The sequence below is a fragment of the Musca domestica genome, unplaced genomic scaffold, assembly GCF_030504385.1.
Source record: "Musca domestica strain aabys unplaced genomic scaffold, Musca_domestica.polishedcontigs.V.1.1 11, whole genome shotgun sequence".
Lineage (NCBI taxonomy): Eukaryota > Metazoa > Arthropoda > Insecta > Diptera > Muscidae > Musca > Musca domestica.
Genome location: NW_026712133.1, coordinates 12,794,081 through 12,801,261, shown reverse-complemented (window position 1 = coordinate 12,801,261; position 7,181 = coordinate 12,794,081).

The window sequence follows — 7,181 nt, the reverse complement described above, 5'->3', positions numbered from 1 at the left end:
TACACATTTCTCTTAACAAAATGTAAGTTTTTACCTCTGTCCGTTCACATAATACCAAATGGTACCATTTGAGAAGTTTAGTACATGTTGGAACTTTTCGCATTTCCAAAAACCCTTTGGTACATCTATCCTCCACTCCATCAGTGTCTCTCATTCTAAATTTCAGAGAATTTCTACCTCATTCTGCTTGTCCAATAAATTTTTAGTTCATTTTAATACTGTTCGTATAATTTTTGGTGCGAATTTCCCTGGACTGACCTTTGTGCAAAATTTCAAAAATTTGGTCATTCAGTCAGTTCATTCCATTCACTCTTATATATGGAATATTAGAAATTTTGTAAAATTCAAACGAATGGGCAGTTATTATAAAAAGCCTTAAACGATTAGAACTCACACATTGGAGACAACAACTCAGTGAGTGTGTTATGGTTACCACCTTATGCGGTACTGTGGTGGGTATCCAGCTGCTCAGGGGAGCTTTTTGCTCAGGTCGGTTCCAACCCTGAGCAGCTGGATACCCACCACAGTACCGCATAAGGTGGTAACCATAACAATATGGCGCCCAAACTGAAACGATAATAATCGAAATATTCAGTGCAATAACACCGAGGCACTGTTCAATAGACCATTTAAGAAAATAGATGTAAAAACGAATATCGCATTTTTCTTGCATAGCGAATATCGCAACCGCAACTTCGTGATCGAAGTCGTGTTAAATGTGCAATATTAGCTTTAAGTCTGAGAAAAATTAGGATATTCGTTTCCAAATCGAATGGGTCAAGTGCAATAGCTCTTGTTCGTCTACTGTAACAAATGATGTATTGTGTGATGACCTGTACTGTTTACGTTTTTGTTTGTATTTAGAGTAGATTAAATAGTCTGTAGTAGACATAAGGGAATAAGTGCAATAGCCTCTGGGATGAAGTGAGTCGCAAGAGCATTGTATTTTATTACTCTAAATACGAGATCTTTTTCCTTCGCAAGAATTAGGAAATTGCCGTAATGTCTATTTACATGTAATATGTTTTGTCCACTTGTTTAAATCCACGCCTTGCAATACATCGTGACAACCTAAAAGGACACTTTTCGTAAAAAAGTTTAAAATTATACAAATCAAAACCACACACTTGCCAGACAATTGAAAACACATCCTATTACCTCATATTTTGAAGAAAGTAATATTGTTGTAATATCTGTCTAGTTCTGTTCAGTTTAAAATATATACATAGACATTTTCTTTATTTTTAGTTGATATTTTTTTTTTTTGTTCATTCGTATTTATGTTATTTATGTTTGTGTTATCATAAGTTCTTATTGTGTTGTGTTTGAATTGATTTTTATGTTATTATTATTTTTACTTATTGATAGATTTCTATATTTATTTTTAAATTTTGTGTTTTTTTTTTGATAAATAGATACTAGTTAAATTTCCGTTTTCTGTTTTAAATTTACTGATATTGTCCTTCCATTTACGGTTCGCATTTAAATAGATATTTAATTTTTGATATTGTGTTTTCTGGATTTTATGCATTTTTGATCATTCTAATGAGTGAATATACATCAGGGAAAAGACAAAGTAAAAGAAATAGAGTTTTAGCGTTTGATAGTAGCAGGTTTCTGACTCAAACACCAAAGCCGAAGAATAAAAAGAAAAGAGGTGAAGAAACAATGGAAAATAGAGATAGTACTGTTCGAGATCTGTCCGGGACTATTAATAACCCCAATAATTTGCCTAGCTCTGGTATCCAAAGGCCATTGAGCATGCAACCTGATCAAGTAAATCCGCCTAACGAGATGGATCAGCTCATAAGGGGGATGGTCCAAGAGAGTGTAAGTGACGCTCGCAATAGTATAAGGTCATTAGTTCAGGAGAGCGTAAGTCAGGAAATGGGGAAAGTACATGCTGCGATACAACATTTGAATGAAGTAATCGCCAGGCTATCTATAGATAGACCCTCGACGGATCAAACCCAGGTACCCCACGTTCCTCCACCCACTACTCAGCCTCCACCCACTACTCAGCCTCCACCCCACTTTCCTCCACCCACTACTCAGCCTCCACCTATCAACACCGAATACCAGACACACTCAAATCGTCATGCCACTGTAACACCGTCAATTTATAGACTGGGACCCAATATGGGAATAAGAATTGAAAGATTCGGATTGAATTTTTCGGGAAGGCCGAATAGTTTGTCGGTCGAAGATTTCATATATAGGTTGGAATATTTCCAGAGACACTACCGTTTAGCCTGGGAGGAGATTTTAAATGAATTTCATATCCTTTTGTCGGGACCAGCCTATGAATGGTTTTGGCTCCAGCAAAGAAATTCAAACATAGCTGATTGGGAATCACTCAAATACGGGTTAACGGAAAGATTTAAGACTAGGCGGACATGTTTCGAGGCTATGAGGGATTTATTGGAACGGAAACAAATGCCGGGAGAATCAATCGATTCATTCTTCCATGATGTGAATTTGATGCGTTCTAAACTAGAGAAGCCTGTATCAGAATACGAAATGATTTCTCTAGTAAAGAAAAATTTACGGAAAAATCTTTCTAGCATAGTTTATGCGTTGCCAGTGAATTCTGTGGAACAGTTGAGGATTGAATGTTTAGAAATAGAACGTACATTCTTCAAAAAAGATAGCGTAGCGCCACCACCAACACAATATCCGCCCGTAAATAGACCTATTCGGGTTAGTGCTTTGCAGGAAGAGGAGTTAGAATTGAATAGGGTTGAAGAAATAGATGAAGTGGTAGAAGTTGCAGCTTTTACGAGCAACCCAATTCTCTGTTGGAACTGCCAAAAACCAGGCCACGGTTTTAGAGACTGTCCTGCAACACAAAGGGGTTTGTTCTGTTTTAAATGTGGCAGACCAAACACAATAACCCCTAAATGCTCGAACTGCGCTTCGGAAAACTCCCGGAAGAACATGGTTGCGACGGGAAACCATCGTTCCACCGAGCCCTCCAAGATAGTAAACCCGCCAATAAATTAGATTCAGATTCGGGAAATACTCAGGATTATGCCTCACGAAGACATTATTTACCCTTAGAATCTAGGCAACAAAACTACGAAAATGTTAAAGCAAGAATTTTCGGTGAAAGCAATAGCGAGAACCCGAATCCGACTAAAAATACTAGCAAGAAAGAAAAAAGTAAAATAAGAATTATGAAATTAAGAAAATATCAAAAGGAAAACCGAATGAGGAAAAGGATTATATGCGATGCAATTGAGCGTTTTCAAGAGACTAAAGATCCTAGACCTTACGTTAGCGTTAAAATCGAAGGAAAAGAGGTTAAAGGGCTTTTAGATTCAGGTGCAACTGTTAGCCTATTAGGAAAACAGTGCCGTGAAATCGCCGAAGAATTAAACCTGCAAATTTTTCCATATGTTTCAGCGATAAGTACAGCTTCAGGGCAAAGACATAGAATTTTAGGCAAGATTGTAGTGAACATAGAGTACAAGGATAAAACAAGAGAAATTATTTTGTATTTGTGTCCCGACCTACAGCAGGATTTATATTTAGGGACTGATTTCTGGAGATTATTTGAGATAGCCCCAGAAATCTTTTCATTGGAAGAAGTCAATTTAGACCTCCAAATAAAAATTCATGGGGAATCCAAAAACGCAAATACCAACATGCATGACCTAACTGAAGACCAAAAAATCAGGTTGTCGGAAGTTGTAAGCAAATTTTACACATTCGAGGAGAAAGGATTAGGATGCACAAGTCTAGAAAAACATGCCATAAAGTTAATTGAAGGCGCAAATCCTGTAAAGGATAAGCATTATCCATTATCGCCGGCCGTGCAGGATATTGTGTATAAGGAGATAGACAACATGCTCGCTCTAAAGGTAATTGAGGAGAGTGACTCCCCATGGAGTAATAGAACAACGGTGGTTCGAAAACCCGGGAAAAACAGATTTTGTCTAGACGCTCGAAAATTAAATGCGCTTACTATAAAGGATGCGTATCCTTTGCAGAATATTGATGGGATATTGAGCAGAATCGACCAAACGCACTATATTAGCAGCGTCGACCTGAAATATGCGTTCTGGCAAATTGAGCTCGAAGAAGAAGCCAGACCATATACAGCTTTTACAGTACCAGGTCGCCCTCTATATCAGTTTAGAGTAATGCCGTTTGGACTTTGTAATGCGGCGCAACGTCTTTGCCGTCTAATGGATAAGGTTATTCCTGGCAGATTAAAGTCCAACGTATTCATTTACTTGGATGATCTTCTAATTATTGCGGATGACTTCGACAATCATTTAAGACTGTTGAGCGAAGTGGCCGATTGTCTGAGAAAAGCTAATCTTACGATCGGGATGAAAAAATCATTATTTTGTTTTCGCGAACTGAAATATCTGGGCTTTATCATTGGAAATGGATGTTTGAAAACTGATCCGGATAAAATCAGTGCGATCCTGAATATACCTGTACCCAGAAGTCCACGAGAAGTAAGAAGCTTCTTAGGAACCGCCGGATGGTATCGCAGGTTCATTAAGAACTTCGCGTCAATATCTGCACCTCTAACCGATACCCTCAAAAAAGGACAAAAGTTCAATATAAATTCCGAGGCTATGGAATCTTTCAAAACTTTAAAGAAATCCCTTACATCAGCACCAGTGCTCCGCCACCCAGATTTCCGACGGGAGTTTTTTATCCAATGTGACGCATCGGAATACGGAATCGGTGCGGTATTATTCCAGAAGGATGACGACGGCGGAGAAAATCCCATTGCTTTCTATTCACAGAAATTAAATTCTACCCAGAGAAATTATTCTGTGACGGAAAAAGAATGCTTGGCAGCGGTATTGGCGGTGAAGAGATTTCGACCATATGTCGAACTTATGAAATTTACGATCATTACGGATCACGCCAGTCTTAAATGGCTTATGTCATTAAAGGACTTGAGCGGACGACTAGCTCGTTGGTCCTTACAGCTCCAAGCGTATGACTTCACCATTGATCACCGTAAAGGTTCGGAAAATGTAGTGGCGGATACTTTATCAAGGATGCCGGTTGACTCTGATGTCGTAATTGAAGAGATTAGTGAGGAAGAACTCTTAGATTTCGAGACCACAGCATTTGAAAGTGAGGAATATGTCGAGTTGTTAAACACCATAAAGCAAAATAAAGAAAAGTTACCAGATCTCCGCATAGAAAATGAAAAAGTCTATAAAAGAACTAAGAATTGCGATCCAGACATTACGGAATTTGAGTGGAAGCTTTGGATACCGCAGGAAATAACATACGCACTAATCGAAAAATCGCATAACTTTACGGAAGCTGTCCACGATGGCATATACAAAACCCTAAACCGCTTAAAAACATTTTATTATTGGCCAAAAATGATATCTCAAGTCAAGCAATATGTAAATAACTGCCAGATTTGCAAGGAAACAAAACCATCCAATCAAAATATGCGCCCTACAATTGGAAATGAAGTAGTGACCGACAGACCATTTCAGAAGCTGTATATTGATTTCCTAGGCAAATACCCTAGATCAAAGAAAGGAAACTCCTACATATTTATAGTAATGGACCATTTTACAAAATTTATTTTCCTGCATGCAATGAAGGAAGCAACGGCCGAAAACGTCATAAAATTTCTGGAAGATCAAGTATTTCATACATTCGGAGTGCCAGAAATAATACATAGTGATAATGGGAAGCAGTTTGTGTCGAAAATGTTCGAAGAAATGATCAAAAGATACAAAATCAATCACATAACAACGGCTTACTATTCTCCCCAATCAAACGCGTCAGAGCGAGTAAATCAGTCCGTACTGGCGGCGATAAGGACCTATGTTCAATCGGATCACCGTGATTGGGATCTGTATCTTTCTGAAATTGAACAGGCTTTGCGTACTTCAGTTCACTCAGCAACCGGTGTGAATCCTTTCTTTGCGTTGTTTGGCTATAATATGTTTACGAGCGGAACAGATTACAAATTAGCTAGGCGGCTCCAATCATTAACTGACCATCAAATTTTGCAAATGAATAAAACAGACAAATTAAAGCTGATGAGAGAAAAGGTCCAAAAGAATCTACATAACGCGTACGAAAATAGTGCAAAACGGTACGATCAAAGAGCCAGACTTGTCAAGTTCCTACCTGGACAAGAGGTTTATAGACGGAATCATATGCTCTCTGATTTCAAAAATAACGTAAATGCCAAATTTTGTAAGAAATTCCTAAAATGCAGAATTGTTAAACCCATAGGTAATAACATGTATGAGTTGGAGACTCTGCAGGGAAAACCCCTTGGTAATTATCATGCCAAAGATATTAAGGTGTAGGAAGTGTGCAATAAATCTGTCATATAATAATAGTGCAATATAGATTTATAATTTTGTGTCGTAAACGTCCAATTTTATCAAACTATATGACTATTTGTAATTATATCTGGAGTTTATTGACTCATTTCATTTATACCATAAATTTTTTGTGCTGTGAACAGTCCCCTTTTTATATAGGTAGTATTCTGACTATGATTATTTATGCTTAGAGATTATTATCTTGCTTACAATTATGCAAAAGAAAGTAAATGTTTTATCTAACGACCAATGTCTTATATTCTGATTTAGCACAGAATTGAATGCCCGGCTAATGAGACTTCAGGGTGTGGGAGTTCCCCACGTTGAGCTACTGAAAGATATCTCCAACTCCAGCAAACCCTTATGTTTATGATCAACAACTCAAATAATTCTTAAATGAGATTATTTTTTTTATATTTCTTCTATTACCCGAGAGCCCATGAATGATTCTGAATGCCAATTGTACAATCTAGTTAAAAAAAAAATAGAATAATTTACAAATTATTCCTTTCGGTGAACGTTAGCAAAATATTATAAATCAATTATAGAGATGGAATACCTGAATTCCAAAACACCTTTAAATCAACCTCATTCCACAACTAGCAACTACTTCGCGTATTTTTTTTTGAACATAATTGCTTCTTTTATTTTTTTTTTTTTTTAACATTCGGCTACTCTATGTAATTTTTTTTTAAACAATTACGCCACGTAATTGTTGCCTAAAACTAAATGCTCCACGCATCTTTTTTATTGGCAAAATGTTTTTAATAGTATTTTTTATTTCTCCTTGCATTTCCCGCAATATTTCTAACTCACAAAAATAAAAAGTAAACAAGACTTACCTGAAGG